The sequence below is a fragment of the Mizuhopecten yessoensis genome, unplaced genomic scaffold (assembly GCF_002113885.1).
Source record: "Mizuhopecten yessoensis strain PY_sf001 unplaced genomic scaffold, ASM211388v2 scaffold8057, whole genome shotgun sequence".
Lineage (NCBI taxonomy): Eukaryota > Metazoa > Mollusca > Bivalvia > Pectinida > Pectinidae > Mizuhopecten > Mizuhopecten yessoensis.
The window spans coordinates 199,084-212,755 of record NW_018407357.1 but is presented as its reverse complement, the minus strand read 5'-3'; the positions used below and the strand labels follow the sequence as shown (position 1 = coordinate 212,755).

Sequence of the window (13,672 nt, the reverse complement as noted above, 5' to 3'; positions counted from 1 at the left end):
GTTGGCCAGTAGGTACCTGGGATGGAATGCTATAACAAGATCTTATGAACCATTTGATTTGTGGTCATGATACTTGGGTATGTGGGAATTATTTCTTTATTACAGTAATTAGATCAAAGGTCAACTTTAAGTGCTAGCCAGAGTCAAAGATTAATGTGGGTTAAAAACTTTAAAATTTCAAATTTCAAACAACAATATCTTAAGAACCGTTTATGAGATGCTAAAATGTCTTGTGTTCTAGTTACCAAATTTGGTCTGAAGTTACCTATATGTCAGTTCCATGTAACAAAACGAAAAGGTGAGCGTTACAGGCCTTCTGGACCTCTTGTTATTAAATGTTATGAATATTGAATTTACACTGACAGGATTCTAAAGTTCATGTATTTATTCCTACCTAAAATGCCTCATGAATTTTCGAAGCTTCTGAAATGTAATGTGGATAAGAATACAATTATCAAAGCAACCTTAAAAACACATTTAAGCTCGTTTCCTGACTGGACACTTTCAAAGATATGAACTTTATTGGTTATGATTATTTAGAGATACTCTGCTATTGTGATTCTTAAAACAGAAATCCCAAAAGTCATTACAGAAAAAGTTTTCAGATTAAAAAAAATATTATAGTATTTGAATAAAGCATTATCTTCTGCCAAAACATATTATAATTCAACTGAATTTAGATTTGTGCTCAGTGGTATAGTTTATGCTTCCCCATACCTCTTTTTAAATAGCCCCACGAAATTGAACAACTTGAGGTCTAAAGCATTTTAAAAACTACACAGATGGAAAATTCGGCTAAAGACACTTGATTGAAGTCGCTTGTTAAGTCGTCATAACAAGAGTGACCGGTGCAAATTAAGTATTACTTGATTCAGTTGGATTTCTTATCATCTTATTCAGATTAGCCATGAGACACAATTTTTGTATAACTAATGTTCTGCAAGTATCAAAAGCAATCCTGAAAACCTAAATCTGAGAATTCTCTTTTTTTTGAGGTATTATAGTTTCTTGAAGTTTTGATTTATTTTAGTATGGCTTGCATGACATACTAGTTTAAATAAAAATTATCTATCGTAACCAAAAGTTGCAAGTTGGCAACGTTATCAAGTGTTTAACGGGCACACTTCCCTTTTTCAGGTATACGTACTCTCTGTTTGTTTTGGAATACTTTGTACATGGATTTTCCATTCTTATTTTGACCAGAAGTACGATTGTCATACAAGTCCTAAATGAACGGAGTAGTCATACGTTAGAGTAAAATGTTGACTTCGTTTTTGTATTGCATCTAAAAACAATATTTAAACAGGTACTTAATTTCTTCGTATCTTTAGTGATTTTCCCCATAATTATTTGTAAGCCGAAATGAAGATCTGTATTATAACATTACATGAAGACGAAAGTTAACTAATTTAAAACATGATAAGCCAAAACACTTTTCGTGGATATCCTATAGGTTTGACATACAGAAAGGCGTTGTATTTTGTTGATGTCTCTTTGTATTTCAATACCTTGATGAATGGTCTACCTTTTTAGACCACCAAGTTGTTGTACCACAAGAGATTATTATCACGGGTGATCTAACTTTCCACTTAGACGATCTATCTAATGTTGATGCTCGCCAGTTCTCTGGTCTACTAGATTCCTGGGGTCTGATTCAGCATGTGACAGAAGCTACACACATCCATGGCTACACACTATTTCAGTGATTGATCCATGTCTAAGTGATGTAAAGGGGAACCAATCCGGTGATCATCTTGCTGTCCACACAACACTGAATTGTATTAAGCCAGCTCGTGCAAGAAAAGAAGTGAGCTTCCGCAAATTCCGCGAAAATTCAATACGAGATTTCAAAAATGGCATTCAGTCTTGTTCCGCCCTTCAATCTACTGAAGGCGAGGTTGATGATCTTGTTGAAGCATACATATCTGGTATAGAATCTTCTTGAGGTTCCTCAAAGGTTGGTGTTAGGACCACGAAAATATTGTATGTACTCCAAACCGATTGGAGAGATTTGTCGTCGCCATAGCCTTCGCTATCATTGCTATGCCGATGACACATAAATTTACATGGTCATCAAACCACAGGACAGTTGGAATTCAGTCTCACAAAGTCTGGAAGCTTGTCTGACAGATATCAGTATCTGGATGAACGCCAACATGCTTAAACTTAATCAGGACAAGACGGAACTAATCGTCTTTTCCCCAAAGTGTCAGCAAACAATGACTCTCCAGCTCAAGGTTGGTGCCAGAACTATTGAGACTGTTCCAGCTGTTAAAAACCTAGGGGTATACTTTGATAGTTCACTGAACATGGAGAAACAAGTGAACGCTATTGCCAAATTCTGTTACCACCAGATCAGGAGCATCGGCTGTATTCGGCAGTTTTTAACTCATATGCATGCAAGATTTTGGTGCATTCACTTGTTACCTCTCGGTTGGATTATGGTAACGCCCTGCTCTGTGGTATATCTGACAAACTAACTAGTCGTCTGCAGAGGGTCCAGAACACTGCAGCACGGCTAGTTACTCGTCCTCGAAAGAGAGAGCACATCACACCTGTGCTTTATTCGTTGCACTGGTTACCTGTACGATTCATGTCGCAGTACAAAATTCTGATGTACACATACAAGGCACTGAATGGAACAGCTCCTCAGTACCTACATGAGCTTGTTACCCTGTATCAGCCGTCACGATCACTGCGGTCGGAGTCAGAGTCTTTGTTGTGTGTCCAAAAATCTCATACCGTGACCTACGGAAACAGACGCTTTGGGAGGGTTTCGGCTACGTTGTGGAATAGCTTACCATTTGCTATTAGAAGGTCAAATACCCTGGCCAAGTTCAAGAGGGACATCAAAACTCACCTCTTCACGTCTACATTTTAGAATCTGTGCAAAGACGTCATGTAAATACCACCCTTTTATTTGTTCAATTATGTGCGCATTGCTTGTTTAAATGTATGAAAGTGATTGTAAGCCTTTGTTTTTTGTTTTCACAATTATAACCATTACTATTATCCATATGTTGTAAAGCGCTCTAGAGTAATTTTACAAATCATATAGGGCGCTATATAAATGTTGTATATTATTATTATTATTATTAATAGTTGGTTTGATAACTTTAGATAAACATGTAGTAATTAAGGTACATATCTGTGCAGTATCAATGCATGCTTTCTTCTGTATCTTTAAAATGTGTCGTCAAGTATATAGCTAAATCAGGAATATTATTATGTAGATTTCTAAATGTGGAGTGCTATTGGGAAAAAAATCAGTCACAGAATAATGATTGACAATTACTGACCGAAATTGGATATAACTTGGTATATGGCATTATTAGTTATACAGAATTATGTACATGTAATTGTTCAAATTATTAGCGGAAAGGGTGTTCGAAGGGTCCAAAAAGTGGAAAACATACTTTTTGATAGATCATGAAAACTAACCTCAAGTTTGGAAAAACGCTGTTTCTTGCACTACCGCATTTTGTAGAATCGGACCAAAATGTGGATGGAGCCATGTAGTACAATTTTAACACCAGTGTTTTGGGGTATGTCCACTATGTCCTTAAGCAGGACATTGCTGCTCACATTCACCTGCCTGGCACTAACTATATGAGCTGTGGTGTGTATATGTTAACAACAAATCATTCGAGTATGCTGGTTCTCATTCAGAAGAAGGGATTGAACATGGCGATCTCGAGTGAATACAATTTGAACACTCGTACATCATTTGGTTACGCGCAAAAATTAAAGCTGAAATCAGTTACCAATCTTTTCTTTCCCGTGTAACTGTTTCTTAACTCGCATTACAGTACAGTGAAGCCGTTGATATAAAGGGCCAATGATTCACCTGTCATAGTGTCGTATATACCAATCACTCAACGCGTATTCACCAGATTGGATACTAAAATAACTCACAATCAGGTGGTGTTTAAATACTTGATCAAGATCCAAACAAAGAAATGTCATCTTACGGTTTCCAGAGCGCGTGCAAGATGTGAATAACAGGGCGACAACATTGTAGTCCACTACATTGTGATATTGATCATGATATGATAAAGCTATAAGTGCATTTGCTACCGTCTGATCTTGCGATTTAATATAAAACCGATCTGGGTAATTAAACATAATCGTACTTGTCTTGTAAATATATAAAATGTGGTATTATTGTGTATTGGTCTCGTTCGGTTAGGACTATCCAGCGGCAATATAAAAGTCCAGCAATCTATCCAGTATAACCTGCAGTAGTGTGTAACTCACTTCAGTCTGTCTTGACGTTGATATATTATTCCCAGCTGATTTTAGTTGATCGTGCACTTTATAGTGTATGATAACCTGCAGACCTTTGGTCAAATAGAAACTTATTCTTTTTGTATGAGATTAATCACATGTCTATCTTTTGATGACATTGACCTCATTTGAATAATCAATTGTACATAAATAATCCTTATAATGAATAATTGTAATACATTAAAAGCGCACTATATATATAATCGTAAAACATTAACAACAGTAATACGGTCATTAACGTGAAACATAAACAACAATTTTACGGACATAACTTAAAACATAAACAACAGTAATACGGATTTAACAACAATAATACGGACATAAACGTAAAACTTAAACAAGAGTAATACGGACATAAACGTAAAACTTAAACAAGAGTAATACGTACATAAACGTAAAACTTAAACTTTAATAATACGTTCAGAAACGTAAAACATGAACTACAGTAATACGGACATAAACGTGAAACATAAACAACAGTAATACGTACAGAAACGTAAAACCTAAACAACAGTAATACGTACATTAACGTAAAACATAAAAACAACAGTAATACGGACATAAACGTGGAACATAAACAACAGTAATACGGACATAAACGTAACACATAAAAACAACAGTAATACGGACATAAACGTAAAACTTAAACAACAGTAATACGGACATTAACGTAAAACTTAAACAACAATAATACGGACATAAACGTAAAACATAAAAACAACAGTAATACGGACATAAACGTGAAACATAAACAACAATTTTACGGACATAAACGTAGAACTTCAACAGCAATAATACGGACATAAACGTGATACATAAACAACAATAATACGGACATAAAAATAAAACATAAACAACAGTAATACTGACATAAACCTAAAATTTAAACAACAGTAATACGGACATAAACGTAAAAAATTAAACAAGAGTAATACAAACATAAACGTAAAACTTTAACAACAATAATACGGACATAAACGTAAAACATAAACAACAGTAATACGGACATAAACGTAAAACCTAAAAACAATAATACGGACATAAACGTAAAACTTAAATAAGAGTAATACGGACATAAACGTAAAACTTAAACAACAATAATACGTTCATAAACGTAAAACATAAACAACAGTAATACGGACATAAACGTAAAACATAAACAACAGTAATACGGACATAAACGTAAACAACAGTAATACGGACATAAACGTGAAACATAAACAACATTAATACGTACATAAACGTAAAACATAAAAACAGTAATACGGACATAAACGTGAAACATAAACAGCAGTAATACGGACATAAACGTAAAACAAAAAACAACAGTTATACGTACATAAACGTAAAACATAAACAACAGTAATACGGATATAATCGAAGAACTTCAACAGCAATAATACAGACATAAACGTAAAACTTACAAAACAGTTATACGGACATAAACGTAGAACTTACAAAACAGTAATACGGACATAAACGTACAACTTAAAACAGCAGTTATACGTTCAGAAACGTAAAACATGAACAACAGTAATACGTATAAAATCATAAAACAAACAACAATAATACGTAAATAATCGGAAAACATAAATAAAGACACAACCCTTCTGTGCAATACATCTTTATTCTAGTAGCATGTTCACACATAGAACGCGTGGTATTGACACTCTTTATATCGCGTACTAACCTGCCTTGGTAAAGGCTTTGAGTTAGTTACAGTCATTAGGAGTACCAGTCATCACAAGCACCAAGGGCTCGTTAATATGTACCGAACATTTTGGTAATTTTATTTTTCAATTAAGTTGATACTGTATGTAACATTTAGGCCAGTTATTTACTTTCATGATATTACAATCTCCGAAAGGATAAGTATACTTTATTTTAAGAAACATCAAAAGAATAGTCGTTTTTACTGTATTCTATCTTAAAATAAGACACATGGCAGAATTGAACCTAAAAAGATTTCTTTTCACGCAACTGAATTTTAAAGTTTTCCCTACAGAACTGTACATAAGGAGGATTTTCGCCTTTCGTTGTTATCTTTACAAAATGTAGTTAGTATGTCCTCCACCACCTGCAAATAAAAACACATTTGTTATGTATATACATGTATTAACCATCTGTTCAAGTTCATATAAGTAAGAGAAAGTAAGCATAGTATTTGAGGTTCAAAATAATTGCAATATACTGGTATTTAATACGGTTATCCTATTCAGACTGTGAACAAATTAAAGGTATTAACAGCAAAGCTTGTTACGAACTAAGAGAAGGACTATGTTACATGTAAAAAACAAACATATTAAGATGTTTGTTTGGCGGACATATGTAAAGCTTTAAAGTGATATCCGTGACGATTTAACTGTATCGAAACATCGCAAAAATATAACCATTACAACAGTTACCTGTAATACTGTCTACTAAAATAACTCACCTCATCGTAGTTTGGAAAAGCATTAACCTTGATTTTGGAAAACATTTCTTGTCCGTTCACATATATTTCAAACGAATCTGAAACAAATATGGTTACCTTGTTACTACTGGCTATTCAAATCTGGTAAAGGTAATTAATTTAAACAAACCTGATAATGTGTTATCTACGCGAGCGGCAAGCGACAGAAACTGTCACTCTAAAGTTTAATATCACTAATTCAAACTTATTTGATGACGGACAAAAAGATATTACGGCACATTTGATCACTGTGCCATTGGAAGCTTGTAAAGGTCCTTCACTTTAACAAACTTGATATCCCTTCTCCGTCATGTTTGAGAGTGTGTATGCCAAATTTCATCATCATTCACCTCTTGGTTATTCAATACACTTGACTCCTGTAGCTTTGACTGTTGATCAGGAATATTCATTTGAACAAGCTTAAGCTCTACATCCCCTCACCACGCATCATACAGATAAAATGTTAGGATCTTAGGGCTCCTTGTTTATCAGAAAATGTCGATTTGTTTTACATTAAACCCATTAAGCCATTTAAATTTGTCAAAGTTATTTATTTCAAAAACATGGTTCTGGACTGGAAACATTTATCTAGCAAAGTCATTCAATTTTACAGTAAGATATAGTGGCGATGTGCTGTCTTTCGATGACAATACATTTATTGACCTCATCGATCGTTTATACCCTCTGAGAATGAAATCAAGGAAGTATTCTTCTTTAGCACAGACTTACTGACAACATTGTCATACTACTAAGCTGTACGTTAAGTAGGACGATTAAGACTTTTCGACCTTCAATTTTTACGTTCTTAATGGTAACATTCCTGCGCCCCCATGGACTGTGCTAACATCCCTGCGCCCCTATGGACTGTGCTAACATCCCTGCGCCCCTATGGACTGTGCTAACATCCCTGCGCCCCTATGGACTGTGCTTACATCCCTGCGCCCCTATGTACTGTGCTAACAACCCTGCGCCCCTATGTACTGTGCGAACATCCCTGCGCCCCTATGGACTGTGCTAACATCCCTGCGCCCCTATGTACTGTGCTAACATTCCTGCGCCCCTATGGACTGTGGTTACGTGTCGCTGATGACTCGATATTCCATACCTTGCTTCGACAATCATGAACAAAATACAACCAATGTGTCCTAGGATACAGTTGGTGACTTTGAACAAGGTTTATGGTCGCCATCATGATCTATCGCGAACTACTTTGACATTTCTTCTTTGTTTTGATATGATATAGTTTTTTTTTGTTTTTTTTTTTAATCTTAATTATGCTCATTGGTGTGCCTTGTGGCTTTCTTGTCACTGCCCGAAGTGGCATTACTTGACTTTGACCTAGGTTTACATGGCGGTTGTAGTCGATTTAGCAGGGAAAGTTTTACTCTCTGAACATATGGTTTTATTCTCCTTTTTTCAAGGGTGTGCACCTTCCTTTGTTCACAGTTTGCTCTAGTATTTTCGATTGCAAGTTCGAATTCTAGTTTTGTTGACAATATTCTCCTGGTTTTTTTACCACAAATCTATCCAAGCACCATTGTTCTCACCAAACTTCTAGAGGAATAAATACCTGATACATCAAGGTGATAAATATGTGTCAAAATGCTAACGCAATTCACACTTCGCCACCACAAAACTACCTCTAGCACCAACAGGTAAACGATTCCTATAACGGGGACAGGGCATGCGGTTTTCGGAGTGCGATCAGATAATAGGCTTATCTCGGAAAGATTTAATAGGACAAGATCATAGTTTATTATCGCCCCGATGAACACGACATCGATAACCTTTCCCCGGGCATTTATTACTCAGATCATCACAACTCAACCAGGCCATGCCTTTGGCGTTAACGATAATTTAAATATATTGACATTGTCACAGACTTGATTGAAAAAGCCGATGTATGTATTGATGAGCTAAATGTACTGTTTTGCGGAACCCATTTATGGAAATCACGTGGGTTATTTGAATTTCTATGTATAACTCTCGTCACTCTGCACGTATACGTATCACAGGCTAGCATGGAATGGTCAAATAAAACGCAAATTGACGATAAAAACAATTATAAAAAATTCTGTGTCTGTAAAATATATGACTTTGTCATTTAATGGGAAGGCTGAATCCAGGCATATTCTCATGAATGGACAAAGTTATATTGATTACTTTTAACGGGACCCTAAGGAAACATTTATCAAGTTATGTAATTATCAAATAAAGCTTTGATGTTTTTTTTTTATTTAGCATGGCAACATTATTATAGAGACATTGTCATGTACAATGGTTTTGTACACAAATGACACGATACAAGGTGTCTCGGAAGGGGAAATCTTCATAGAACCACAAGTTAAACCCTTTATAAGTCCATCTTCAATTCAGGTCATGAGAGGACCGCAACATTCCTCACCACACGCGGTAGATATAGCATCTCCAGATAGCTGTGAAACTGGCTGTTGTTTTATTTAACATCGGACATTTATATGAAAACACTGCCAAGATTTACAGGAACGGTTTCCTTTCCTGGTTATTTCGCACGCAGTTCTATTACCACATTAAAAGGCTAATCTCTGGAATCTGGAATACAGTCGCAATCAGAGCCGCACTATCACAAGAAGCCAAATACACCAAAATACCCCGTCTCCAACACACATATACGCATACACGCACCCACAACATATATTGAGGCACGTCCTTATTTGACCTTAGCTGTTAATAGGACATTAACAAAATAAAACCAAACCAAAACGACCACGCCCACCTCAATACCAGGAACTTAACCGGGAACAAATTTGATTAAAGACAAATGTATTTACCTTTCACTGAAAAGGATCCCGTGACATCACAGTCAGGAAACCTTTCCATGGCTGCTAATTTAAACATGATGAACTGTTGCCCATGTTGAGGTCATACATATCTAAAAGTATATAAAGTAATATAGATATAATATCACCTGTATCATACATCAATAAGCCAGACCAAACCTGACATACCATTGTAAATGATATAATCAGGCCCAGACATCACGACAGACAGATCTACCAGAAAAGGCCGGAGACATCACGACAGACATATATACCAGGACAGGCCTGAGACATAATAACAAACAGATATTCCAGGACAGGCCGGAGACATCACAACAGACAGATATATTACGAGGACAGGCCTGAGACATCACGACAGACAGATATACCAGGACAGGCCTGAGACAAGACAAGAGACAGATATACCAGAACAGGCCTGAGACATCACGACAGACAGATATACCAGGACAGGTTTGAGACATCACAACAGTCAGATATACCAGGACAGGCCTTAGATATTACAACAGACAGATATACCAGGACAGGTTTGAGACATCACAACAGACAGATATACCAGCACAGGCCTTAGATATTACAACAGACAGATATACCAGGACAGGCCTGAGAAATCACAACAAAAAGATATACCAGTACAGGTCTTAACAAAAAGAACGGTTCAATTTTTGTTTTAGATAAATAATCTTTTGTATTATTTTATTGTCTTCAGAATAAAAAATAAAAAGGTGTCCAAAAAGGTCAAATGAGTGAAGTGGTGATTGAGACCAACTGAAGCACATCATATCATCTCTAATTACAGCAAAGACTGATGCCAAGCTCTGACACACTGGTATCGATCAAACATGTATTGTGTACCAGTGATCGCGAATTAAGTTTGGCTCTCGATTTATATTTATTTATGGACACTATTTACCAACGGTTACATACAAAAGCTCTGATATTTGCTATATTATCAGAACTGTTTGCGAACGCACTAGTTCGTCCGTCATTATCACCGTGACCTATTGCCAACCCCGTAACCATGTATTGCCACTCAAAGATTAGCATTTAAACATATGGAAATTAGGCCATTAGTTGGTGCCAAGAGTGGTCGTTATTTATCATTTTTGACCATCAAATGGACAGCAAATGTATATATTCAATAGTTGACGATTGGTAGAAACTTCAAATCTAACATTGAAGTAAACAATATTACTTCAGCAATTAATTAGATTACATCTAATATAAGCAACATCTTTTCAAATAATGAAAGCTTTGAATGATATCAGACATTTTTGAAATTGACAACAGAATTGACATAACGTACCTTACATCACTGCAACCAGAAAGCAAACGATTTCTGTGTCAGTAAAAAACATCATTTCTTTATTTCATTGGAAGACAGATACCCAGTGAATTCCTATGTACGGCATCCCTGCATGTCGGGGCAGGTCAGGGATCAATAATTAACCTGCTGACTGTTACCCACTGCCTGTAACGTAAGAGGCGCTTAATGTGGGAATCCCCTGCAGCGTTGGGGGATTTGCTTTTGTGCATCTTCTTAGGGTCATGACAGCGACCAACAGAAATATGCTGCATCCATTGCAATATTTGTATATCTTGATATTTTACTTATTTCCTAACGCCGTGCTTGGCAACACCTCACTTTTGGCTTTAATGCTAAACCTAATTTGCCCAGATGAGGAAGACAGTTGGTTATGTCCCCTAGCCAGGACATACCAAAGTCCTTCAGAATCGTAATTGTTATTCCCTGCTCACCGTTAGCATTCACATATCACAAGGAGGCAAATACACCAACATACCTTGCCACCTGCACACCAAAACACATACGCAAGCACGCATATACAACAAATATAAAGACATTTCCCTGAATGACCTTAGCTGTCGATATGGCATTAAACATGATTAAATTAAACCAAACCTATGTTTGAACAAGGCTATATTGTTCACTTTTAATGGGAACCCTAAGGATTTTTTTATCAAGCTCTGTAATTTTCAAAGGTTTTTTATGTCATATTTACATGACAACATCATTATAGAGGTTGTGTACACTAAGAAGACGACATAAGGTGCCTTGGAAAGGTAAATCTGTCCAGCACCACCAGTGATAATATAATACAGTGATTCTAGGACAAATGAGGTTTCCTTAAGCAGTCTACAAAGTGCACCATATGCTATTACCCTACATACCTGGGAATGGGTATTATTGTTGAGTGAAACTTACTGCAAAATAGATAAACATACAAAATATATATCATTGCAAATGTCAGGTGATTCCTTTAGTCCCGTTTCTTGACTATTTTGAGCTCGGGTAACACACGCCCTTCTTCGCCTAAGCTTAATCAATATCAAACGATTTGTTGCCATATTCCGTAATAAGACGATGCTACATTCGTTTGTCATTTTAAAAATGTTGATGTGGGTTGATAAATAAGGACACTTGACGTAGATTCCTCACCGGTACATGATGCAGTGGTCATTAATTCAAAATGAGATTTTGGGAAATGCCAGTGATTTTTACATGTAATAAAACAATTGTTTTGACAAGGAAAATAACACGTATCACATAAGCAAGCAACATAAACCTTAATTTTATATGTATGAATCTTTCTATTTAAAGAAATAATTGGAATGTTGATACCTTTACATGTATTTTTCGTATTCAGTAGACATTTATATGGACTATAGATGAAACGGATATCATTAGTGATTGACACTGTGTGGTAGCACACGTATCATGCTGCTGTGGTATTGTATTACAAAAGTTGCAAAACTTGGTTCCGAATACAATTCAAGTGTGTGCTAATTGTTTGTTTTAACATATCATTTCACCAGATACAAAAATCACACTAATGAGAACGGCTTTATTGTAATCGTTATATACAAAATACTCTTAAAATATCTTGCGTATGAACGGTATGAAATTTTGCTACTTTTTTGCTTCTGTCTTTGACCAAATTGATATTGTAATATTCGCATCATAAAACAAGTAAAAGTTTGAATGACTAGGGGAAGGATTTTGAGGAAAACACTCACCAGTAGTCTATCTGTATAGCTAAATGAACAGGTTTGCGATTAAGAGCGGAGAAGGAAGACTTCTTAGTTGATCGAGCAAGACGCTCGGCCACTAAGTAAGGTCACTCACAACTGTCCCCCTCATTTTGGACATCGGATCTGTTTCTGTCCATCTTGAAGAGTTAACAATTTCAGTCTAGTTAAGAAAAAAGTAAACAAATCAAACGTTACACACTTATAACGTTTACAAAAAGGCAAAAATATTCCTAATTTGATAATTGACACACAAAGCTTATATGTGTTGAAACTGGTGCCATGTTTAAGTGAAAACATATGTTTTTATTAATTTCACATAATTTTAAGATATAATCATGTAGCTTTATAATTTTGATCATATCACGATCATATCTGGGGTATCGCCAGAAAAGTGTTCAATTGAGCCAAATCTTTAGTTTGCGCATGGAAACGTTTTGATAGTCCAATATTCATGTTGTTTTCATGCATAAACTAAGATGCTCAGTGAAAAAACCAACACAAACCTTAATTTCATCTGCTGTTTTCAATATGGTCAGTAATACTAAAGTTGATTCAGGCATAGAACATTAGAGTTAATTATTTGATACAAATAAGTCCCAGTTGCAATGTATCGTAAATGTTTATATTGTTCAATTTGTATATTTGAATATGTATGGCTGACATAAAACTTGTATCAATTATAACAATAAAAATAACATGAAATGTTATAAAACTTAACAAGGGTGTGGTACAATATATTAACATCGCCCATTCTGTAACATCACTTGCATTGAAGTACATGTAGTATTTTAAGATGTGTTTACGTTAAACTTATACTCTATATATTCAGTTCAAGGATTCTTAACACTTGAAAAGAATCATTTGAAATGGAATCACTCGTCAACTTTTTTTATTTTTTTTATTTATTTATGTTTTTGATAATACGCATATAAACACTTCCTGCATCAGGTTCCGGGTTAAGGAAGAAGGATTTCCAAGGTTCCAATTATTATATATAAAACTGCTGAGACTTTTAAATCCGAACCGGCGTGTGCTTTTACACCAATGTAAGTAAACACGTTGTAAA

At 35.5% G+C, this 13,672-nt stretch overlaps 1 long non-coding RNA gene across 1 annotated transcript; it reads right to left on the bottom strand.

The window, feature by feature from the left end:
* Positions 1–5,664: 5,664 nt before the first annotated feature.
* On the bottom strand, positions 5,665–12,765 carry LOC110454781. The gene is made up of 4 exons (XR_002463403.1): positions 12,592–12,765; positions 9,550–9,650; positions 6,722–6,798; positions 5,665–6,364 (listed from the first exon to the last, which is right to left on the bottom strand). It is a non-coding gene; the product is annotated as an uncharacterized LOC110454781 (long non-coding RNA).
* Between the last annotated feature and the right edge of the window lie 907 nt (positions 12,766–13,672).